The sequence below is a fragment of the Furipterus horrens genome, unplaced genomic scaffold (genome assembly GCF_987537825.1).
Source record: "Furipterus horrens unplaced genomic scaffold, mFurHor1.1.pri manual_scaffold_10, whole genome shotgun sequence".
In the NCBI taxonomy this organism is placed as follows: Eukaryota; Metazoa; Chordata; class Mammalia; order Chiroptera; family Furipteridae; genus Furipterus; species Furipterus horrens.
The window spans coordinates 102,313,739-102,338,724 of record NW_028327180.1 but is presented as its reverse complement, the minus strand read 5'-3'; positions in this window follow the sequence as shown (position 1 = coordinate 102,338,724).

Below are 24,986 nucleotides of genomic sequence, written 5' to 3'. Positions count from 1 at the left end.
TGGGTCAAGTTTTAAAATCAGGACATGTGAGTCCTCCTACTTTGCTCTTTTTGTCAAGACTGTTTGGCTATTTCGGGCCCCGACACTTCCACGTGAGTCATAGGATAGCCTCTCCCGGGGCTTCCCCAGAGCAAGTGGCCCAGAGAATGGGGAGAGGCCACAGGACCCTAGGACCGGGTCCCAGAATCCACGCCCCGTCTCCTCTGCCACATTCTCTTTGTTGGAAGCAGGCCGCACTCAGGGAAGGGACTGAATCGCCACCTTTCTGGGCCCTATTGGAAAGCCACCCCAGGAGGTGGCCTCAGGGAAGACGTGACCGCGCCATGGCAACTGGAGCCTCCTGGCCCTCAGTCCAGACACCCCAGCCAGCTGCCGCAGGAGCAGGAGGGGACGGAGCGTGGGGACAGGACCCGTGGGGCACGGAGGCCCACCTCTGGCCACGCCGAGGGCAGCGAGCTGCCCAGCCCCCGGACGCAGGGCCACCACGTGTCACGAGGGCAGTGCCGGTCACCCGCACGTGCCCTCCGCCCTTCCCGGTGTGCACAGCGGCTTGCAGAGCGGTAGTCAGGCCCCAGCTGGCCCACCTCATGTCACGGCTGTGACGTCACCGCATGTAGGCGAGCAAACGGAGGCCGAGACAGGGCCCGTGCTCTGTCCCAGTTTCGCATGTCGCACCGGGCGGCCCTGGGCCCCTGAGGTCCTCTGGGACACCGAGTGGCCCTCCTGCCACCTGAGGAGCCACTGTGGCCTCCTGTCCCTCCTCTCTAGATACTCCGAACCTTCCGCTCAGCTGTCCCCCCGGTGGCCAGCAGCGAGCTCTCCTCTGCGTCCCTGAGCACAGAACCTCCGAGGCCCCAAGGAAACCTCAAGTTACCCCAACCACAACGCTCTCCAGCAGTCCCCACAGCCCTGCCCCCCTTCCTGGGACTCTTAATTAAATGGAGGGCTCCGGGGGCCCACCATGCCTGGCTGGGCCTGCGTTGGCTGGGCCTCGCCTTCTGTCAGGCAGGAGCTTCTTCCAGGAAGCCCCTCCGAGTTATTTACTTTCCTTAATAAGCTTTTATGAGGGTCTGGCTGCGGCCTTCGGGAGCGCGGAGGAGCAGCTCTCTGGTCATCCTTAGCTGCCACGTTATTAATGTGAAGTCAGGTCCCGGCAGGTCAGGCGGGAGCCCTCCTCCCCAGAGGCCCTGGCCGCCTGGCCTGCAGCTCAGGTGTGGCCCGGCTGGGCCGGTTTAATGAGCTCCTCCCCCGCACGTCCGACGGGCCGACGCCGGCTGCAGGCCCCACAGCGGCTTCTAACACGTGGCTGCCACCCGCCTCTGTGCAGCAGGCCTGGACTTTAAAATTTAATCCATGTCTATTTAATCAATCAAAATCCGTCAGTTTATTTAGTCCTGCAAGTCACCTGTCGCATGGAAGTGCATGTGCACCAGCGAGCTCCCACTTGAGGCACATGGCGGGGTGTGTCTTGACCCCGTGTGTGCACGTGAGACCCCAGCCAGTCGGGAAGGGACCATGCGTGTGGTGGCTCGGGACACGCGGGGCAGGCGGTCCTTAATGTGCAGCTGGTCCAAAAGGAGCCGCGCTGTGTGCGTGAGGCGCGTGTCTGATAAAAGGAGCAAACTTCTCACTCCAGCCCCCCATGGTGATTACGCATCACCGGGGTGAGCGCTGCTGGGGCGGGTGCCTCTTCCCGGCGGTCCGCAGGCGCCTCGCCCCGCCCAGCACCTCTGCTTAGTGAGGACAATGCTTGTAAGGCCCCTTGTGGAGGCGGCTGAGCTTGTCTCTAAGTCCAGCCCCCTCCCCCTGGACCCCTTAATAAAAACAAAGACGGAACAGGACGCTATTGGCGGACGGGGCAGCGAGGGTGTGCCACTCTGTCTCGGGGCAGGAGACATCAGTAGTTGGTCACAGAGCCTGCGGGCGCGCTCGGAAGACGTCGCTGCCACCCCGGGGTCCACGGGCCCTCCACTCCCTCTGTGTGCAGGCCCTGCCGTGACCGGGGCGGCCCGGAGAGCCCTCTCCCACCTCCAGACTGGACGCTGACCCCGTGGTTCCCCTCACATGCTGCCACTGGTCACTCTCTTCTTGAGACCCTCCCCGCAGTCCCCAGTGCAAAGCGGGATCGTCCCATCATGCCAGAGGCCCAGAGAGAGGCGCGGGCACTTCCCTGGGGCTGCTCAGTCTTCGATGGATGGGGCACCCCACCTTCCTGGTTCACAGCTGCCCCATGGCTACCTCGGGCCCCCTGAACACCTGCCCTGCTCACCTGCCCTGTGCACCCTGGTCCTGCTTCCTGACCTGTGTGCGGCCCCCACCCTCAGAAGAGCCACCCCAGCTATTTACCATAGACTCATTTAAGTTGGTTAATTTTTAATAATGTTGAAATTTCCCTGTGAATAATTCAGGTAAATTATTTATTAAAGTGCGGGATAAAGGGATCAGGAGAATTACCAGTCGACAGTGTTACCTGTAGCGCGGGCGGGATGGACGAGGACAAAAGGCGACGGGCGGGGAGCGGGGGAGACCGGAGGGCCCGGAGGGCTGACAGGTGGCGTGGGTGCGCACACCCTCCAACCTGCTCGCAGCCCCTCGGCCCCCCTGACCACCCACTGCCCTGACACTCAGTGGCCGCGGTTCCTTTCCTGCTCCCAGGGCCAGCTCCTTCAGACTCCTTGACACCCCGGTGCCCCCCTGGCCCCAGGACCTATTCCCAGCAGCCAGCGGGACTTCCTGTGCACAGACCTGGTCATCCCGCCCCAGGTGAGGCCCCACAGCAATGACCTCTGAGGTACGTGCTTGATTTAATCACCGAGTGCTGGTTTTTGCAAAGCGGGTCATAGCCCTGGTCATTTTGTGGGCGCGAATTGCCTGGGAAAATGGAAAAAAAAAAATGCAGTGGCGCACAGGACCACGCCATCCACTTGCGTGGCCCCATTGCACAGGTGAGCATGCTGAGGCCGGAGCTGCGGGTCGCGACCCTGCCAGGAGGCCGCCCAGGAGCAGAGCCGAGGGGAGGGGCCCTGGGAGGGTCACCGGCCGTGGGGACGAGGACTCACATGCACGTGCTGCCGGGGGCTCAGCTGCCGTCTGGTCGTTTGTCCACCAGCTGGGAGAAGCCCGTCCTGCAGGGCCGGACGGTCACCTTGGCAGCAGTGGGGACGCCCCAGCAGACCGCTGACATGTGGATGTGGCAGGGGAGGGGGGCCCTGGCTTCCGGGACCCTGCCCACGTGCCTGCTCCCCCTGCGGGGCTCTGGGGACAGCACAGGAAGACGCAGCATGCGCGAGGCAGGCCCTTCCCAGAGACACCGCTTCAGAGCGCAGCTAGCAGAGGGGAGGTGGGGGAAGCCTCCAAGGCCTCGGGGCGAGGTCACCGTCCCCTCCTCCCCGGACAGAGACAGATGGAGACAGAGAGACAGCAGCTGGAAGGGACAGAGGCGCCGACACAGATCCACAGAGAAGTTTGGAGGGATGAGCGGACGGAGATGGGGGGACTGCCATTTGGAGGCGCGGCAGCTGCACCTGCCCGCGGGGGGCGAGGGCTGGGAAATGCGGCCTCGCGGGTGCCCAGGAAGAAAAGGAACGCGTCCAGGTTTGCTGTGAGAGGCCAGCGAGAGACATTCCGTGTCACGCGGATGGGACAAGACACACCCTGGATCCAGGACGGAAAACCACTTGCTTGTAACCAGAACTCCCAGGAGGCAGGTCGGGGGCAGCCCTGCTGGAGCGCGGCCGAGGACCAGCGCCAGAGTCCAGGGCGCCCAGAGCCTGCGGCAGCGGGGGGTCAGTTGGCCAGGAATTCAATTAGGGGGGAGTCGTTATTAATTTTATGGGCTGTGCTGTGCTGGCCCAGAGGCCGCGCCAGGGGAGGAGTCCGGGGTCCGCCCGCAGAGGGGCGCGAGGCCCTCACGGAGGCATCAGTGAGACGCCTCTGGGTGCAAGTCAGAGTCTAATGGGTGCGACTTCGCGGGGCGCCGCTGCCCACCCGAGCCGCCCGCCCCGCGCTCCCGACGGCCCGCGCGCCGCCCGCCTCGTTAGAGTGAGTCATTAGCGTACGAACACTCACTTTGACACTTTAATAAAGTGTCAGCCATCACCGATGTGGTATTTAATAAAATACAATTAAATATTTATTACGTTCTTTGTATGTGCTGTTTAAAACACAAGTCCCCACTCATCACGCCCTCCTGGTTCCCCGAGGTTTCCGTCCTGAGAACCCCCGCCCGCCCCTCAGAAACCGCCCCGTGGGAGAGGGAAGGCTGAAGACGGGGTGCGGGAGGCAGGTGGGGGCCGCGGAGGGACGCGGAGGGACGCGGAGGGGCGGCCTGCTCAGGCGAGTGCGGAGGGGCGCACTGCGCGCACCTGCCATTCTGGGCCTGAGCTTGTCCGAAAGCCCCACCGTCAGCCTTCAGCCCGTGTGTTTGCAAATGGCCACGGAGGGCGCTGCTGAGCCCGCTGCGGAGACCCCGAAACAGCCCGACCTTCAGCCTGCTGACCTACGGGCAGATCCTGAGGACCTGGCGGGGTCAGAGGAGTTGGGGTCACGCTGTCTGTCCCGCGTATGGTGGAAGTGAGAAAGGCCCCTCATCCCGCTGAACTCCCGGCCCCACCCCCTCCCTGAGCTGAAGCCTTGCCCCCTCTTTCCTTTCCTACTCCCCGTGCCCCTGGAACTGCTACAGAAGAATTTTTTCTGGTTACAGAAGTAACACCAGGGAGGTTGGGTAAAGGGGGGGTGACGTCAGGGGAACAGCCGCATTTAGGAAGCAGCCGTGGCCACACGTGGGTCGGCAGAGACAGAGCTCAGCAGGGAGCGCTGGACAGAGCAGGGGGGTCGCACCAGGGCCCGCTGAGGGGAGTCACAGGGCTGCACGCCCGACCAGGAAGCCCCAGACCACAGGAGCAGCAGGTACGCCCGAGACGAGGGATGTTCTCAGAATGTGTGCACCTGAGATTTGGTCTGAGACGAAAGGACCTGGTGCCCAGCGTCGGCGGTGGAGTACTACGCAGCCAGGAAAAAGTGCGGCCCGCAGACCTCATTGGCGCTGATGGAAAGGAGCTGGACACCACGGGGGGTCCCACTCAGGGAGATGTGTCCGGACGGGCAGGCGAGGAAGGCAGGTGTTTCCTTCCACGCTGCTGCTGCGCCCACGGTGAGCGCTTGGCTGGAAGCCCCTCTTCAGAGCCCACCTGGAGGCGGCCCAGACACAGCGGCCTCTCCAGGCACCGCCTCCCCAGGCGAGGGGCCCTGCCCTAGCACGCCCCGCAGAGAAGGGTTCCTCGCTGTGCTCAGTTCTCCCACCCCACTGTCACCTGCACCACCCCAGCGGGACACCTGTGCCCTGTCGCCTGCTCCAGATGGACAACCTGCTCCCAGAGTCCAGCACCAGCCCTTCTCCAGCTGGCTGTAGCTGCTGCTCACCAGGGACCCCACCCGGTCTCTGTCCTGCAGGGGCCCCGGGGTGGGGATGGGGGCTCTCTTGGAGGCCCTCAGCACCTGCTGCCTCCAGGGCAGGACTGGAACTCCCTTGGGGTTTGAGGCTGACCCAGGGCCATGCCAGGCCACGCTGGAGCCTGAGGCCGGAACACGAAACAAAACGGTGACACCCCTCCCATTTTATTTTGCATCTTGATATTTTGTTCATCATGGACTTTGTATTAAATTTGAGTATGTTAAATATTGGTCTAAACTAGTGATCCTGGGGACCAGGTGCGCGCCCCACCCCGCTGCCTGACACCCCTGCCCCCCATGTCCCTGCCCCACCGGTGCAGGCCAGTCCACCACGAAGGCCTCAAGCTGCACCCCCAGGCCCCACGCCCCTTCTGGCCTCTGTGCGTGAGGACAGACTCCTGGCAAACATTTCATTCACATGCGGCTGTGCAGCCCTATTTGCCAGTTATAGGGCCAGGGTGGGTGGGCTCCTTCCCGGCCTGACATGGGAGGGGTCTGGCTCAGAGGTGCAGCCCTGGGCCTGGATAGACCCCTCCTCACAGGGGATGGGAACCCAGCTGGAGATTCTCCCACAATGCCCCGCAGCCCTGGCAGCGGCCATCGCCGTGCAGAGCCCCCCCTCATTCCGGCCCCGCACTCTTCCCGCTGTCCTGCTGCCTGGTGCACAGCTAGGGCAGGAGTGGGTGGGTGACAGCGGTACTGCCGGGCCTGCGGGGCCTCAGACTACTGCTCTGCCCCGCGTGCCGGGGGCAGGGCTGCCAGGGTCCCGCTCACGCCTGTAGGTCTTGCCCCTGGACAGCAGTATCCCCTTCGGCCCCCAGCCTGTGCTCAGACCCTCCCTGCAGGAGCCTCCTCCCTGGGCACTGCTGGGCATGGGACAGAGGGGCAGCTGCTCCGCAGCCACCGGGGGCATGTGTACCACTGTGCCCGGGCCCAGCGCTGGCGTCGGCCTGGGACCTCAGGTGCCTGCCGGGAGACGGTGCGTCTGCATCCTGTGGCCACGTGAGCCACCCGCTCTGCGGAGGCCTCTGTCAGCCTCCGTCCCCACCACACCGTTCTCTCTGTGCTGGGGGAGCGGGTCCCCAGGGCTACCCTCTTGCCATTGGGACAGCCCTGAGCCCCGTTGCCGGGCAACCACCTGGTGCAGCCAGAGCAACCACCACCTGGTCCCAAAGGCCCATGTTTCCACTGCGTCAGCGCCTTGGGACCCCGGGACTGGGGACCCACCGCCCGGGCAGTGCCAGCTCCTCTCCCATCGCCCGGGGCCAGGGGGACGCTCAGTCTATCCCAGCCTGGCAGCCCGAAGGTCCACACTGGGGTCCCGTAGAGGCCTGGTGTGGGCGCCCTGTGCCCTGGCCACAGGTGGGTGTGAACCAAGGGCACGGAGGGGTCCAGCCCAGCTCTCAAGGCCAGAGGGGGTTTCCGTGGCCCTAGCCTCCCTGCCCCAGCTGTGCTGTCACTGGGCTTGGGCTGGGGGGCAGGCTTTGCCAACTGTGAAGGGCTCCTGTCTGGGGCCCCGGGTCCCAGGGCTGAGGAGACCCAATGTGCACAGTCGCACAAGCAGCCCCAGCTGCACTGGCATCCAAATCAGTTGCAAAGAGCGATTAGCACTTCATTAATAATCAATGAGGTGCCAATTTACACATCAGGTTTGGCCTGTGATGGGGGGCTGTGATGCTGGGGCAGAGAGAGTTCCAGAAGTGACAGGGTGACAGGGAAGGGGTGCAGGGTCCTTGCCACTCTCTCAGCTGCCCCAAAAGAGGGGATGCAGGCCTGCCTGGGAGCAAATGAATGCGTGAGTGACTGAGTGAGTGAATGAATGAGTGAGCGAATGAATGAGTGAGTGAGTGAGTGAATGAGTGAGTGAGTGAATGAGTGAGTGATTAAATGAATGAGTGAGTGAATGAGTGAGTAAATGAATGAGTGAATGAATGAATGAGTGAGTGAATGAGTGAGTAAATGAATGAGTGAGTGAATGAGTGAGTAAATGAGTGAATGAGTGAGTGACTGAGTGAATGAATGACTGAGTGAGTGAATGAGTGAGTGAATGAATGAGTGAGTGAAGGAATGAGTGAGTGAAGGAATGAGTGAGTGAGTGAAGGAATGAGTGAGTGAGTGAAGGAATGAGTGAGTGAGTGAAGGAATGAGTGAGTGAGTGAATGAGTGAGTGAAGGAATGAGTGAGTGAAGGAATGAGTGAGTGAGTGAAGGAATGAGTGACTGAGTGAATGAATGACTGAGTGAGTGAATGAGTGAGTGAATGAATGAGTGAGTGAAGGAATGAGTGAGTGAAGGAATGAGTGAGTGAAGGAATGAGTGAGTGAGTGAAGGAATGAGTGAGTGAATGAATGAGTGAGTGAATGAGTGAGTGAGTGAAGGAATGAGTGAGTGAATGAATGAGTGAATGAGTGAGTGAGTGAATGAATGAGTGAGTGAGTGAATGAGTGAGTGCATGAATGAAGAGCTCTCCTCTGTGCGGCCAGGGGACTGCAGGGGCCCTGCCCCATCAGTGCTGTGGGTGGAGATGGGAGGACAGGCCGGGGCTGCCCCAGCCCTGGTGGGACAGGAACCACTGCCCTCTCAGGTGGGTCCGATGTCCAGTGGTAGGAAGCCGCTCCTTCAGTGTTGGTGGACAGTCTGTTGGGCTGAGCGACCGGGACCCACTGCTTCTCACTGAATGAGCACCTACTGCACACAGGCCACCCTTCACGCCTCACACAGGTGTACCTCCATCCCCATTGGCCCAAGCATGGCCCCTAGTTCCGCACACAGTGATCTGCAGGCACCACAGTGGCCCTTACCCACCCACCCCCATCCCCGCCACCCTGTGGGCAACATTGGTTAGGAGCCCCTTTCCCAGCACCTGGCAGTAAGGTGAGGCATTTGTGGCCGGGGTCAGTCCAGGAGGGCTGCCTGGAGGAGAAGGGGGATAAATCAGAGGGCTTCCTCTGCTTCCTGCCCACTGACCAGCCACCTGGCCCTGGCCCTCTTCTGCTGTAGGCTTAGCTCTGGTTCCCAGGAAGCCCACCCCAGCCTGCCCCTGCTCAGCTGCCCGGTCGCGGGTCACTTACCAGATGCACCAAGTGCTTGCTCTTGCTGGCCTGCTGGCCCAGAGTGGCCCTGCAGCTGGCCTGCCATGGGCGCTCGGGAGACAGGAGTGACCCTGGGCGGCCAGGGCAGAGGCCATGAAGAGACCCTCGGTGAGCAGCTAAGGTGACCTCAGAATGTGTGTCCCAGAGGTGGGGACAGCTCAGGTGGCCAGTGAGGCCCCAGGGCTCCCCTGGCAGAGACCTGAGGCTGGACTGGAGGGGGCAGGGGCGAAGAGTCAAAGGAGGAGGAGGGTCATCACAGGGAGGGGAGGGAGGAGGGAGGGGAGGCCTGCCGAGACAGGGGTCTGCATTTTATCCTGGGGTCTTCAGCCATGGACAGGAGGTGGCCTGGGGGTGCTTGGGAGGGGACAGGGATGGGGACCATAAGGGGGGATGAGGGCCGCTGGGGCCCAGGTGGGTGGGAGCGGGACAGGGAGTGGCCGTGCTGGGCTGTGGGTGCCCTGCCTGTCCCCTGCCTGTCGCCGGCAGGTGTAAGGCGATCCGCAGCTGGAGCCACGCAGGACGCCTCCAGTTCCACCCAGGACCCAGCCCCCTCACTGCCACCCGCCTGCACCCGCCACCCTCGCCGTGAGATTGAATTTACAACGGACTCCAACACATTTAAATCCATTTATTGCAAAATTACTTTTTAATAATTACATCACCGTGCTGACTGTGTTGCATAATGAAATTAGCATGAGAGATATTAGAGAGAATATAAAATTATAAGAAACTTTGAAACATCCGCTTCCGTCTGTTTTCATGAGGCCCCCAGCCTAAGTGGGCACCAGGTGGCCGGGGGGCGGGGCGGGGACGCGGAGGGCCGCACCTGTGTGTGCAGTGATTACACGCGGCAGCTTTTCGTGATCACGCTGTGGCGTCCCTCCACTGGAGCCCGTTAGGGGAGGAGGGGACCCTCGCTAGTGGCTCCCAGTCCCCTGGCACCACAGAAAAGGGGGGGCAGGAGGGTCTGGGCTTTGGGGTCAGGCAAGGCAGAGTTCAAATCTCGGCCCTGCTGTGTGCCTTCAGTGAAGCCACCTAACTTCTCTGAGCCCGGGCTCTCCTCGGCCATTAAACACCGCCCTGCCCCCTCGGCTGCGCTGCTGGGCAGACTGTCGTCTGTGGCTCCGTAACAGGAGCTGTGACGGGCGGCTCCCACGTGCTGTGGCCGCACCCGCAGTGAACGCCGGCCGTCGCTGACCGTGTCTGGGCAGGAGTCGGAGGCTTCGTCAGGCGGCTCTGGCCGCAGGGCTGGCACGCAGCGGCCTCCCTCCCCACGACACGGCTCGCCTGAACGAGTGACCCACAAGAGGAGGGTGAAGCCGCAGTGTCCTCCGCGGCCCCGAGGCATCCCGGGAGGCGGTTCGCAAAGGCCACGGAGCCCGGGGCGGAGGGTCGCTGGGAGCCCTCGGAGGCTGGCCTCTGCAGCTGCTTCCCTCCCCGGGTCCCCACAACTGGCCAGGGTGTGCCGACCCCACAGGGCCCGCGCTCTGGTCCTTTGTCTGAGGTGCCTTATACAGGAAGTCTTCCCAGATTGCCGCCACCCCCAGAGAGAATTAGGGTTCCTTCAGGGCGGGGACTGCCTGAACTGCCCTTGGATCTATCTCTGGGGCCCAGCACATGGCTTGGCACGTGGCACGTTTGAGGGACAGATGTTGGGGGCTGGCGGAGGTGGGGTGCAAGCTCTGAGGCTGAAAGGCCTTCTGTGTCTGTGTGTGGTCCCCACAGGGCCCAGTCTGTCCCCAGCCTTGAGGCTGCCTCCCCTCTGCACAGACCCTTCCCAGGGCCTGAAGAATGTTCCGCTGGTCCACCGAGGCTGCTGCCTTCAGCCCCTCTTATGTTGGTGGCTCCTCATCTGTGCCCCCACCCTCTTCCCCTCCTCTGTCCCAACTTGCCCAGGGACGGACGCGAAGGCCCTCCTGGGAAACCCTGAACCCCAGCAGGCCGCTGTGTGCGGCTGGGGGCCGAGGAGGGGGGACCCACATTGAGCTGCCACAGGGCCCCCAGTCACTCCGGCAACGCCAGAGAGGAAGCAGGGACAGGCACTGCCTGATTTTCCAGGTGAGAGGAAAGTAGTGGCCTTCAACTCACTGCAGAACCACCTCATCACGCAATTCGTATGTCCTTCCTACGCCACGTGTGTGTTGCCTTCTCACTGGAACAGTGACTGCACCTCCCAAGGGTGGCTACCACCCCCCACGCCCTGCCAGAACCTTCCTTGTCAGGAAGCAGTCCATGGCCCCGCCCTGAACCTGGGTGGACTCAGTGGCTGCCTCCCAGGGGCAGGAAGTGGAAACACCTGACACAGCCGCCTGGTTCTCTTGCTGTTGGAACCCAGCTGCCGCCGCGTGCGCAGGCCCCGCAGCCGTGGAGAGGCCCGCGTGGACCCCAGCTGACAGTCGCTGGCTCCCAGCACAGCCACAGGACCAGCTGCCTGAGTGCAGAGCTGCCTGCACAGCCCCAGCTTCTGGGGCAAAGTAAACATGTTGCTGTTCGGGGCCACTAAGTTTGGGGGCTGTTCGTTACACAGCCTTTGCTAGCAAATGCACCTGGGGCTGGACCCGGTTGCGCTGGCCTGGCCGCCGTGGATGTGCTGCCGCCCAGACACAACAGTGCGGCCAGGAGACGTGGGCAGACTCAGACCCTGGGGCGAGCGGGCAGATGGTGGGGTGGCACGGGGCCAGGGCAGTCCTGGAGGGCACACTAGGAGAGGACGAGGCTGGGAGGGAGCAGCTGGGACCCACAGTTGGCCATCTAGTGTAGGGCATGTGGCCAGACATGAAGCTGCAAGTCAGTGTAGCTGAAGCCATGTATGTGGGCAAGACTCATCCCTCCAGGCAGGGTGGGCTGGATGTGACCCCCTCCCCGAATTCAAGTCCTCACCCCCAGAACCTGACAGTATGACCTCGTTTGGAAGGAGGGTCAGTGCTGATGTAATTAGGGGGAGGCCTGTCCTGACACCTGGGACCTGGAGCCTGCGTGTCCCAGCGTGTCCTCACCCCCCATCCAGCAGGTGGCCCATCAGCCCCACTGAGCACACATGGTTTCCCAGGGCCGATTGTCATTGATTGAGCACCTGCTGTGTGCTTCTCACATGCTTCAAACATGACAACAAGCTTCTACTCATCCTTCAAAGTGCAGCTCAGGAGTCACCTCCTCCAGGAAGGCTTCTCTGCAGCATCTTCCAAAGAGAGCAGAAGACCTCCACCCTTCGTGACCTAGGTCATTTGGACATCCTCTTATCTTCCCTTAAACAAAGGGACAGCAAAATGTGAGGTCTTCCCAAGAAGCTGTGAACCCTGAGAATCTTGTTCCTCTCTGTGCCCCAGCACTTGACACAAGCTTGCACACAGTAGATGCTTAAGAAATGTTTGTTGACCTCTGGCTGGTATGGCTCAGTGGATTGAGTCTCAGCCTGTGAACTGAGGGTTGCCGGTTTGATTCCCAGTCAGGGCACATGCCTGAGTTGCGGGCCAGGACCCCAGTTGGGGAGCACACATGAGAAGCAACCACACATTGATGTTTCTCTTCCTCTTTCTCCCTCCCTTCCCCTCTCTCTAAAAATAAATAAATAAAACTTTTTAAAAAGAAAAAGAAATGCTTGTTGAATGAATGGACAGATGTTTGGTCTAGTGGATCTGGGCTGAGTCTCTGGGTTTGCTCTTACGGAAACAAGATCTCACTTAGCTAAACACAAGGCAGACACGGCCAGTTGGTGCCCTGCCATCAGCACTTGCTGTCCACCAGAGCCACAGAGGAGATCTAGGAGGTCTTCCTGGAGGAGGGGACACCTGCGACCACTCTTTGAAGTATAGACAGGTTTGCTCTGCCCAAGATGAGGAAAGGAAGGGCCTTCTAGAAGGGAGTGAGGTGGTGGGGGCAAAACTAGAAGTGGAGGTGTGGGGGGCTGCCCAGGGTCCCCAAGAGGACCCCCCCTGGAAGATGCCGCACTCAGAACCTGCTCACCACACCGCGTACTGCAGCCCCTGTTCTCCCCAAGGCCTCCATTCTCGAAACCCTGGAGGGTCAGCGGGGTGTGAGTGTGAATGGTGGGGCCCTCTGGACTGCCCACCAGTCACCCTGGATGTGGCTGCTCCCCAGCATGTTTGTGGGCTGTCCCTGCTGTCAACTAGATGCCCCCAAACTCCCCTGTGACCTACAGAGACACTATTCCAGCCCTGGGTCTCAGCTTCCCATCTGTTCACCAAGGGGTCACACCTAAGCCCTTGGGGTTCCCCTCCAGCTCCCCACCCCCCGCCATGGCAGGCTTGTCCCTCACTGTGTTCCTGTCCCCAGGCCCTGGCAGCCTCCTCAAGCTGACCCTGACATTGGCCTGGCCGGGGCAGGCCAGGGTCCAGGAAACGTGGGCCAGGCCAGGGGGCACCCGGCAGCCCGGCAGAGGGAGGCAGCCGCCCGGGCCCACCCGCTGCACCCCCACGCCCCTCCCGCGGGCACAGCGGCTGTTTGTTTTTGTAACCAATTCAATATTTAAGACCCGGCCAGCCGCTGCTGCGCTCTCGGGCTCCCCCTTCCTTTGTCTCTGCGCTCCCCGCCGCCCCTCACGCCTCCGCTGACAAACCGCGCGATTCTGATGGAAAATTCATTAGTCTGGTTCCTGCGCACCCCCCTTTCCCAGGCAGCCCTGCGCCCGGCCTGTCAGGCTCTCCATCCTGATTATCTGGAGACGCCAATTTCAAAGAGACATCTTAATAGTGATGTCAACGAATTAATTAGATGTGTTAATGAGCTAAAAGCAACCCAAATTAAATTAATGCAGTAATAAGCACAGACAGCAAAATTAGCTCCAATTTCTCTAAATGATTCTGAACTGTACACAACACCTCATCTCGCTAGAACATCACCATCCCCCAAAGCTAATCAAAAACCCGGTGCAATTAACTGCTTAATTACAAACAGGCGCGCGCACACACACATGCGCAGAAAGGGGGGACTTAGCCTGGGCTAGCCTGGAGGGCATGGGGCGACAACCCCCCCGAGACAGCACAGCGCATGGTCACCGTCACCAAGTTACCTCTCCTGGTTCCCAGCCCACCACAGAGGGCGGGCAAAGGGGCTCCGGAGGCTCAGCGTGGGTCTGTGCGCTGTGGGCGCCCTTGGGTGGCTGGGCCCGTCCAGGCAGGGAGCTCGCCAGCCCTGGGCATCTGCCGCGTGGGGCGCCGGCCTTAGGTGGCAGAGGAGCAGGAGGAGGGGAGGCAGGGAAGACCAGAGGGGGCGGGGGAGTGGGGAGCGCTGAGTTGTTTATTGCTTGCATCAGAATCTGAGTTGCAAGTAAAAAGCTAATTGTCCAGCCCGTTGATTTCCCACCGGGCCCAGAGAGCAGCTAATAGCTTCGTGAGAGGCCCAGGTAGCTGATTAGCTGTAATTGCATCTGGAGACAGGAGCGGGCGAGGACTGAACGGGGGTGTGGGGGGCGGGGAGGAGGGCGTGGTGCAGAAGGGGGCCGGGCCTGAGTGAGCCAGGAGGGCGACGGGCCACAGCCCAGGGCACCTGTCAGGTGCAGGTGAGGAGGGACTGTGGCCAGAGGCCAGGCAGGAGGAAGCAGAATTACCTGGGTGTGCGGGGGCGGGAGGCAGGCCCTCACACACACACACCCTCCAAGTGTGGCTGGATCCCCACAGTGACCGTGTCACCAGCCCACGCCACCGAAGAGGAGGCCGGTCTGTAAACAGGGGCAGACTCAGCCTTGCGGGGCCGGGCCCGCGAGCCAGAGCCCGGCGCTGGGAGCAGGCGCAGAGCTGTTCCCGGCTGGTCAGCACCAGCAGACAGGGCTGCCGCAGCTGCCCTGTGGGCACAGGGCCAGCGTGCCATGAGGCCGGGGCCCCCACCAGCCTCCCACCGTCCGCAGTGATGAGGACAGTCTCCCAAGTCAGGACGCTTTTTTGTTCATTTCAGACCGGAGTGATTGATTTGCCGAGAGAAGGAAGGGGCTGATGGATTTGGCCCCTCCAGGCCAGGCTCCGGGGCCACTAGCCCCATGCACAGTGGCAGGGGGCAGGGGTCCCCAGAAGGACACAGATGGGGTGGGGGGCCCGCCCACAGAAGTCCCCCGCCTCCTCTTCGCTCTTTTACCCCTTCCTTCCTCCCTCCCTTCCTTCCACCTCCATGTATTTTTTCCATCCCATGTATGTTCATTTGTCCATTTGTTTGTTTTTCAACTTATTGATTCATTTAGAAAATATCCGTTTCCATCCAGCTGCTAACAAGAAGCAAGGCAATGCCGCTTCCTAAATACAGGCCACAGGCTGTGCCCGTTGGGGGTGGGCAGCAAGCCCCCAGGCCCCGAGGTGCCGGCTCCTGTGCTGTGACAGGAAGGACTGCAGCCCGGTGACATGTGCACTGCTGGTATAAGCATCACCCCGGGGCTCTGGGACCCTGGGCGCAGTGGAGGGGGTAGGACACAGAATAAAGGGCAGGGGCTGGGGAACAGTTGGGGTGCTGGGAACTTTGTGGCAGGAAAGCTAGGAGCTGCCTGAGGAGCCACGGGGGGCTGGTGGGACCCTAAGGGGCCTGGCCTCTCACCTACCAGAGCCACCAGCCCAGGTGGGCACCCTGCATGCTGTAAGCACATGGACCACAGAATCCTGCAGGGGGTAGTAGGCTGCTGACCAGACCTCCAGCCTGGGTTTCTGGGGACCTGCCCCCACCGCACCCCAAATGCCAGAGCCAGACCTTGACCTGAAAAGTGGGGGATGACGTCTGTGCCGCTAGGGAAGGGACAGGCTCAGGGTCTCCAGGACGTGGTGAGACCTGCTGCCTTCCAAAGCCGCCACAGCCCCTGCCCACGGAGGGGCATCCCGCAGGGCTCATGAGGGTGCAGCCGTGCCCACCCCCGTAGGAATGTGTGGGCCCCCGTTCCCAGGCCCCAGCCTCAGGCCATTTCACAGGTGGGGAGCGTGAGACTAGGGCCGGGCGGACACTATCCAGGGTCACACAGGCTCGGCCGGAGCACCTCAAATGCCTCAGGTCACCTTTAAGCGTAGTTATATTATAGGGTTTTATTTCCCAGCAGGAAAAAAAAGGGTTGTTTTGCTCAGCCAAGTGCTCCCTCCAATGAGCTTTCCACTCCCTGAGCTGGGCGAGTCCCAGGGGCTGCGGGGGCAGGGACAGCAGGGGCGGAGGCGCTGTGGCAGCGCTGGCAGGTAAGGAGGGGGCGGGACTCCCCTGAGCGGTCCCTGGGGCTCTGGGCCTGGACGCATTCACCAAGCAGGGGGTGGAAGTGGCAGCCACATAGACCACCCCTGGTCCCCACCATCTGACATGGAGGGGGACCAGCAAGGCAGCTGTAGGCTTCCGTGGGAGAGAGCCAGGCAGGTGCATGCGTGCGGGCCGCCGGCGGGGGCAGGCAGCCTCGGGAGCCGGGCCACTGCCACACCTGAAGGGCGCCAGGCGCCCGCAGCCCACAGCAATTAGAAACTCTCCTTACATTGTTTAATTTGTCTCTGGGGCCCTGGAAGGAAAGTTATGCGATTATTGTTATTATTTTTTTTTGGCTGGAAACTTCGGCAGCCATTATATAAATTACAGGTAATTGAATCCATCAGAGGCCACTGCTTTTAAACAATTGTGTTTTCTCCCCGACCACAGGGCCACCTGTCCCCACAATGCGCTTCTGAGCCCCTGGCGTCCAGACCTCCTGGGAGGAGGAGGGAGGCCTCTGGACCCCCCCCCCAGGCCACCCCCCCACGGGGGACAGGGGCCTTTGGAATCCGCCCGCATGGGGCCACCTCTGCAGCCCTCGCACCGTGCGCTTGCTGTGTGGCCCGAGGCCGGCGGCCCAACCTCTCTGAGCCTCCGTTTTCTCCTCTGTGACCGCCCCTGACTTACAGGGCTGGCCTGAGGTCTGCAGCAGTGGTGCCTGGAGAGCTGTCAGCACGGTGCCCACTGGGAGTGTCCTGGCCAGAGGGCGTGGTCCCCGGCCACCTGCTGTGTCCTGAGCGGCAGCAGTTGGGGTTCCAATGGCGCCATAATTTGTTTTCATCAGGTTTTGGGGAGACACACAGATGGGAGCTGAGTGTCGTGAAGGAAGACGTTTGTGTGACACAGGAGGCTGCCCACGTGCAGGGCCACACAGAGGTGCCAAGGCCCATGGGGGGGGGGGCAAGAGCCTTCCCCGTAGTTTCCGTGGGAAGCGACAGGTGAGGTGGGATTAACATGCTCAGGGCTGGCTGTTGGGCTCACTTCAGCGCCGGGTCAGCACCCCACTGCCCGGCGGGGAGGCGGGGACTGTGCCCTGCAGTGCGCCCGGTGTGGGACAATGCCCGTCGCAGCCTCCGCCCCAGCTCAGGGCCTGCCCGCCCGGCAGAGCTGCCAGATAATGGTGCCCACCCGAGGCTGGAGAAGTGCCGAGGAGCGGAGCGGGCGGAACCCTGGTTAGAGGAAGCCGGAGGCCAGGTCTGCGGAGAGCCCGGCGGGGCAAGGCTCCAGGCCCCCGGGCTGAAGGAGGGAGGCGGCGCGTGGGCAGGGACCCGGCCAGGGCCGAGGCCGGAGAAGCCTGGGCCGGGGGTTCGGCGAGGGACCAGGCTGGCCTGGCCGCGCAGCCCCGCGCCCGGGTGTGCCTGCGTGGGATGGAGAGGCAGGCGTGCGCTCACGCGTGCGGGAAACCGGGCGCACAGGGGGCCGGCGTGCACTCGGCGTGCGTGGTGCGCGCGGAGGACCCTGGCCACCTGCGCAGTTTAGGAAACGCCGCAGCGCCACCTGCCGGCCGCAGTCCGGGCCGCACCGAGGCCCGCGGCCCCGCCCCGCCCCCAGGCCCAGGGCCCCGCCCCGCCGCAGGCCCCGCCCCTACACGAAGCCCCGCCTCCGCGCTGTGTGCGGCGCGGCCCCGCAGGTGCGGCCTGGCCCAGTAGCGCCTCCGAGAGGCGGCCGGCGGGTGCTCAGCTTCAGGGGTCACCTAGCCCTGCCATTCCACGGCCCCACGTGACAGAGGAGGAGACCGAGGCAGAGGCGTGAAGTCACCGGCCCACGGCCCCACTAGCAGGACGGGCAGAGCGGGCTGTGGCCTGGGCGCCGAGGGTGCGCTCGTGACCTGAGAGGTGTCTGTTAGCCGCGAACTGCGATCTGCACGTGTGAGCCCACGGAACCCCCACACCGCGGTGCGACGGGGTGCTGCCCCGCATCTCACGAGGGCGGCGCAGGGACCCGCCGGTGTCTAGACGTGACGTGGCAGGACCCCGCCGGCTGTCTGAGGGTCGCCATCCCGGCCGGGCGGGACTTGGGGTGCAGGGCGAGGCCGTCAGGGTTCAGAGCCGTCAGAAGTCCGGAGCGGGCTGGGCCTGCCGGGGTCGCCTCCTCGGCAGCTGCAGCCTCGCCGAGCAGCCCCAGGGCCTTCCCCGCCTCCGTGACCTGTTCCTGAGCCCACGCCCAGCCGGCTCACTGCCACTGCCCCGGCGACGCTCTACATCAGCTCCCGTCACGACCTGGAATAAATAAACCAGTAAGACGGCAGAATGGCTGCCTTTTAGTCTTGGCGGCGGGTGCACGGACACCTGGATACTGTTCTCTGCCCGTTTCTGTGTCGGAAATGTCTCCTCATTCACCATTTGAGAAACATCAAACCCAGACCGACTGTCACCCCAGCCTGGCACCCTGCAGAGGCTCCCAGGAGCCCTTAGGATCGTGTCCAAAATCCTTAACCAAGCCCACAAGATGGACAAGGAACTTGCCACCCTCTGACCTCACCTGGGGCCTAGCCAATCTGAGGCCCCGCCCTTTGACCTCAACTGAGGCCCGGCCAATCAGAGGCCAAGCCCTCTGAAATCACCAGGGGCCTGGCCAATCCCTGAGGGCCCGCCCTCTGACCTCACCTGGGGCCAGGCCAATCCCTGAGGCCCCGCCCTCTGACCTCACCTGGGGCCAGGCCAATCCCTGAGGCCCAGCCATCTGACCTCACCTGGGGCCCGGCCAATCCCTGAGGGCCCGCCCTCTGACCTCACCTGGGGCCAGGCCAATCCCTGAGGCCCCGCCCTCTAACCTCACCTGAGGCCCGGCCAATGAGAGGCCCAGCACTCTGACCTCACCTGGGGCCCAGCCAATCCCTGAGGCCCCACCCTCTAGCCTCACCTGAGGCCCGGCCAATCAGAGGCCCCGCCCTCTGACCTCACCCTGGGCCAGGCCAATCCCTGAGGCCCAGCCCTCTTACATCATCTAGGGCCCAGCCAATCATAGGCCAAGCCCTCTGAAATCACCAGGGGCCCGGCCAATCCCTGAGGCCCAGCCCTCTGACCTCACTAGGGGCCCGGCCAATCCCTGAGGCCCGGCCCTCTGACCTTACCTGGGGCCCGGTCAATCCCTGAGGCCCAGCCCTCTGACCTCACTAGGGGCCCGGCCAATCCCTGAGGCCCGGCCCTCTGACCTCACCTGGGGCCCGGCCAATCCCTGAGGCCCCACCCTCTGACCTCACCTGGGGCCCAGCCAATCCCTGAGGCCAAGCCCTCTGACCTCACCTGGGTCCCAGCCAATCCCTGAGGCCCGGCCCTCTGACCTCACCTGGGTCCCAGCCAATCCCTGAGGCCCGGCCAATCCCTGAGGCCCGGTCCTCTGACCTCACTAGGGGCCCGGCCAATCCCTGAGGCTCAGCCCTCTGACCTCACTAGGGGTCCGGCCAATCCCTGAGGCCCCACCCTCTGACCTCACCTGGGTCCCAGCCAATCCCTGAGGCCCCACCCTCTGACCTCACCTGGGTCCCAGCCAATCCCTGAGGCCCCACCCTCTGACCTCACCTGGGTCCCAGCCAATCCCTGAGGCCAAGCCCTCTGACCTCACCTGGGTCCCAGCCAATCCCTGAGGCCCGGCCCTCTGACCTCACCTGGAGCTCAGCCAATCCCTGAGGCCCGGCCCTCCGACCTCACCCGGGCCCGCAGCCTTCCCCGCTGTGCTGGTCCTGCTCCCTGGACCAGGCACCGGGTTTGCAGGTTTCGCGGGTCCGGCGTTGGGTGCAGGGGTCACCCTGCCTGCGCCCTCGCCTGTCATGGTTCACCGGGACCTCCTAACCCCAGGCCAGGGCCCAGAGGCCCCCTGGGAGGCAGCTTCCGTCCCCTTCACGGAGGGGAAGACCGAGGCTGCCCGGGAAGTAGAGGGCTGAGCCCGCAGTGCAGGCTCTGGCTGCCGGACCGGCGCTCAGCGCGCTGCCCTCCCGCCCGGGTTCACACCTGCAAACCGCCCCAGGCCCCGAGACTGCAGCTCGGGCCCAGCCCGGACGGAAGGGATCCCCCGGCTCCGGCCACCCCTCCTCGCTGCGTCCCCGTCACACTCGCAGCGCCGCCGCCCGCTCTGCCCTCAGAGGCACCGCGGCCCCTGGAACAGGCGCTCTGCTGGCTGCTGGGGGCGGGGGGGGGGGGGGCACAGCAGGGAAACTGAGGCCTGGGACGCGGAGCCTCTCGGGCGTCAGGCCCGGCCGCCCGCCGTGGCCTCCCCGGCGGCAGGTGTCCCGGGCCACGGCAGCGTCTTGCCGGGAGAGCTCGGCCCAAGTGCCGACCAAAGCGAAAGGCCCGGTGAGGCCAGCCAGGCCGCACGAAGGGAAACGGGGCGCAGGGCGGCCTGCCCCCGGCCTCGGAGGCGCCGGCGCACCCGGGTCGCTGCGTCTTCCCGCCGGGCCTCGGGGCGCGGGGTCGCGTCGCGCCCTGGCCTCTGCCGGCCGCAAGCCCCCGAGGGACGGTTTACCTTCCAGCGCCGGTCCGAGATATTAATTAAGATAAATCCAGCTCAATTTTGAGATTCTCTTATCATGTAATTTATCAAAATTATGTTAATTATTTCTGTAGGGCAGCAAAATTATTACCTCTTTTGTGTCTGATTTGTATTAATATTCATAATTTAATAATTCAGCATCCCGGCCATCTGGTCCGGAGCAGGCTCCCGTCCCCTCCGGCCACCCCGCCGGGTTCCCCGGGCCCGGCCGCCCTGCCCGCACCTGCCCGCCGTCCGGCCCGCGGGCGCCGCCCCTGCCCAGGCCCAGGCCCGGGGGCCCCCGGCGGCCGCCCCGCAGCGTCCGTGCCCAGGCCCGCCCTGCGCTCGCCACCCCCGCGTGGCAGGTGAGCCGCGCTGAATTGACATTTTCCACACTTCGTGGGTTTTACACTGTAATTTGACATAATTAATGCCTACATTACTGCTGATAATTTAGCTAGTTAATTAAACTCGGAGGAGATAATTAAGGAAAGGCTACTGCTTGGATTGCTAATTGTTTTTGTCATTATTTCAGGGGGCCGACAGCTGCCGGCTGAGTCATCCTGTTTTGTCAGCTGACGGGTCATGTGACACGGGGGGGGGTCCCGGGGGCCCCCCACGGCCAGGGGAGGGAGGCGCGCAGCCGGCTACCTGGCCGCTGCCTAAACCCCAGCAGGACGGCTGGTCCGGCCCCGCCACCTCCCGCTCCCCCCCCCTCTGCGGTGACAGCACCCCCGCCACTGTGACCTCTGGGGCTCCGAGGACGGCTCTGGCCTGGGGTCACGTGAAGGTCAGCCTAAGCAAGCTGCAGGAGGGGGGACCCCACGCCCAAGCCCAGGGGGTCGAGAGGCCCCCGATGACAAGCACCCGGCCGCCTCAGTGGTCAGATACGAGGTGGGACTTCCGGGGCTGCTGGAGCCGGGGTGGCAGGGAGACGGCGGAGCCCGAGGAGGGACGGAGGGACGAAGGCCGGGCGGGGACCCGCGCTCCGAGGCCTCCCGTGGTTTGGAGAAGCTCTAGCGCTGCCCCACGACCTGCCCTCCCAGGCCCCACGCTGCCCGCCCACCGCAGATCAGCAGGCAGGGCGAGCTGCTGACACCCCCGCACACCCCCCTGCCCAGTGAAGGGGCTGCTGACGCCAGCAGGGCCCCTGGGTGCTGGGGCTGCCTCCCCAGGACCAGCCGTCAGCCCGCTGGCGGCGGCACCTTCACGAACGAGGCCGGCCGCGCTCAGCACAGCGTGGGCCCTGCCTGCAGACTGGCAGCCCCGTAGGAGGGCCCGGACGGGGCTGGACACAAGCCCAGGGGCCCCTTGTCCCGGGCAGGGGCTGGGCCGTGTGGTCACGTGGCCAGGGCCAAGTCCTCTCCAAGGGGCCCGGCCTGCTGGGGGGCACTGGTGGGTAAGGAGGCAGGGCTGTGCCGTGGACCCAGGTGTCCTCCAGGGAGCCGGCTTGCCTGTCCCAACATTCAACTGTCCTGCTTTGTTCCCTTCAGGACAGGAAGGTTCTAGAATGGCTCATTCCGGGCTTAGTGGCACCCACAGGACGTCAGCCAAACCCAGGAGCCATCCTGCCAGTCTGCGTGGTGCCCATGCTTCCCCTCACGGTCCCAAGCTGGCTGCTGTGGTGCTGAGTCCCAAGTCCCAGTGCGGGGGGTCTGTCACATCGTCACATGATGGCCTTGATGGCGTGGGCAGGGAGCCCTGGGACTCAGGCTCGCCCCTGCCAAGCCGCCCGCGTGCGCGCGCCTCTGGCTTCCTCCCACAGCAGCGCTCGCTCCGCGCCGCCGCCCTCGTTTCCTCTCTCTGCCTTCGCGTGGGCACCCCCAACCCCAGGGCTCTCTGGGACCTTCCGGAGCGCCACAGAAGCAGTCGGCTCACCCCGACACCCCGGCTGCTTTCCTGCCCTCTGCCCGGCCTCGATGACGCACGCTCCGAGGCCGCGGCGCTGGGTAACAGCCGGATCTAACTCTGTGCACGCCCGTGGCACTGACCGGAGGTTCGCAGGGACGGGGCCTCACGGCCCACACCCCGTGGCGGCCGCCACGTCCTCATGCCAGCTTCTGTCATGTGCCACCCCTCACTGCTGGGGACAAAGCCCAGATCACTAGGATGCTTTCATCCTCAAATTCCAGAAAAACCAAGAAAAAGTGAAAACAAGAAGGGCATCGCTGCCCCTATGTGGTGGCTTGGAAGGTGCCCCCAAACGTCATGTCCATCCAGGACTTCATGGTGTGACCTTGTCTGGAAATAGGATCATTGCAGAGGGTCAGGCCAAGACGAGGTCCTCGGACCGCATCCTGGTCCGATGTGACTGTCCTCACGGGGGGCAGGCTGTGCACCTGGACCCAGACTTGCCCAGGGAGAAGCCAGGCGAAGACGCAGGCAGAGGTCGCAGCGGTGCAGCCACAAGCGCAGGGACGCGCCGGGTGGCCCGAGCCACCGGAAGCTGGAAGAGGGACGCTCCGAAGACTTTCGGGGAGAAGGAGGCCCTGTCCACACCTTGATCTCAGACTGGCCACATTGCAGGCACTGAGAGTGGCCACGTGTGGGCAGGGGCTCCTGTGCTGGGCAGCCCAGCAGCGCGGGACTGGGTCCTGTCATCGTCACCTGACCGACCCAAAGCGGCGGCAGAGAAACTGCTTTCAGGCGCCCAGAAGACCCTCTCCTGCGCTCCCACTGGCAGCCTGCTGCCCGCCCAGGGGGCTCCCCTCTGTCCCTCCAGCCCTGAGGGGGCTTCCTGTGACCATGGCCACCGCTGCTGTGTCCCCGCCCCCCCCCCCCAGCCCTTTGGCCTGTCACTACAGCCGGTTCCTGCCTTTTCCCTTTGCCGTAAATGTGTCAACGCAGACACTAAACCGCTCCCTGGCCCCCTGCAGCCTGGGACCACCCCCGGCACTCCTGCGCCCATGGAGGGTTCCGGCAGGTTCACCACGCCAGCCAGCCCTTTCCAGAAAGTTCTCCCTCGTAAATAAGTGAGACTAGAAACGGCCAGTATGGGAACGTAATGCTGTTAAAATCACTGATTGAGTTTTACACAAACGTGGGCGAGCATACGAAAGGGTGTAGCTTTTTAATTTAAGGAAAGAGGAATATGATATAATTTCAATTTGTGATGAGATGAGATGTTCCCGATATTGCGGTTTCAATTGGATTACATCCGATCGCAGTCTTGTCAAGCGGCGGCGGCGCCCACGGAGCTGTGTGCGAGGTGTTCTCCTCCGTCCACAGGGCGAGGGCCGCGCTCCCTCCGGCTTCATCTGTGCCGCCCGCCGCCCGCCGCGGAGGCTGCATTCATTCGTGCAGAGTCTGGGGCTCCGACCCTGCACTGAGGGCCGGGGGAGGCAATAGTGGACAGCCGACAGGCCCTGGGAGAGGCCTCTGCTGGGGGTCCCTGGGAGGCAGGGAGGGAGGCCCGGGGCGGGAGGGCCCCAGGAATCACGCTCCAGTCTCGTGGGGTGCGTGGGAGCCCAGCAGCCTCCAGGGAGGGGGGGTCTCATCTGCAAGAGGCAGAGATTCTGTTTGTGGGGCGACTGTGGCTCCCACCCAGGGCCCAGTCACACAGGGTGCCTCTGCTGGGGAGCCCCCAAATGGGGCAGGGACAGTGGAGCCCAGGGGAGGGCTCCTCACTGGGGGCTCAGGGTTGGCTCCCTGCATCCTCCCGAATGAAGGCTGAGCACACAAATCCACATGACCCTGGGCACTCCTTTATGACTCAGTTTCCCCTCTTTTCAGAGGGACAGAGGCCTACTTCCTGCGTGGCTGCCCCTCCACCCATGACCCCTTCCTACTGCTCCCAACCCTCAGCTGCCCCGAGCTTCCACACAGTCAGGCCTCAGCCCACGGGCTCCCTGAATGTCCTTCAGTTCAGGTCACAGGCCCCAGACCCACGAGACATGAGTGCTGTCCAGGGACCAGTGCCCCTAACGCCCCCAGCCCCACGTCCACTGAGAACATTGGTATTTCTGGGCCTCATCTGGGGAGAAAGGCCCTGGCATGGCAGGAGCCCAGCCCACGCGCCTCCCGGCCCACGCACTTCCCAGTCTGCAGCCTCGTCCCGCCGGGCCTCTCTGCAGCTGTGGTCCCTGGAATCTGTGAGTCTGTCTCTCACATGGGCTGTGGGCTCCCTGGGTCGTCTGCCAAGTTGTCCGGGGTCCCCAGGGCAGGTGGGACCTGGGCTGACTCTCCCAGGTTAGGGTGGGGCAGCAGTGAGGCCAGCCCCCCCTGAACCCAGGGGCTCCCCTACTGGTCCCCACGGCTCTTCCTGCTCCGTGCTGGGGCAGAAAGGATGTCACAGGACCTGGTCACTCCAGTGACCCCCAAGGACTCGTGTTTTTCCTGCCACGATGGTGTGTGTGGGGTCTGCAGGTGCAGGGCCCTGGCGGAGAGAGGACGTCCTGCTGGTGGCTCAGGGACCGGGGACTGACCACTGGCAGGGGCCAGGCCTCCTTTACTGAGCTTCAGCTGTGCCCACTCTGGAGTCCCAGGGAGCTCGCCCTGCGGGATGCCTCTGAGGGGGTGTCCCCAGCAGCAGGACCTGCCCCAGCTGACTGTGGCTGCAACAAGCTGGACAAGGCAGCCCCTGTGCCTGTCTCAGAGACGCCTTCTGTGCTCCAGCCACGTAGGAGGTGCACCCCAGGCTGCAGTCCCGGGCACGCCTGTGTGCTGTGGACCTCGGGGCCTTCCCACCGCCTCTCTGAGCCTCAGTTTCCTTATCAGTGAAATGAGCAGTCCTGGGCCCCCAGGCCGCCCCAGTCCTGCCGGG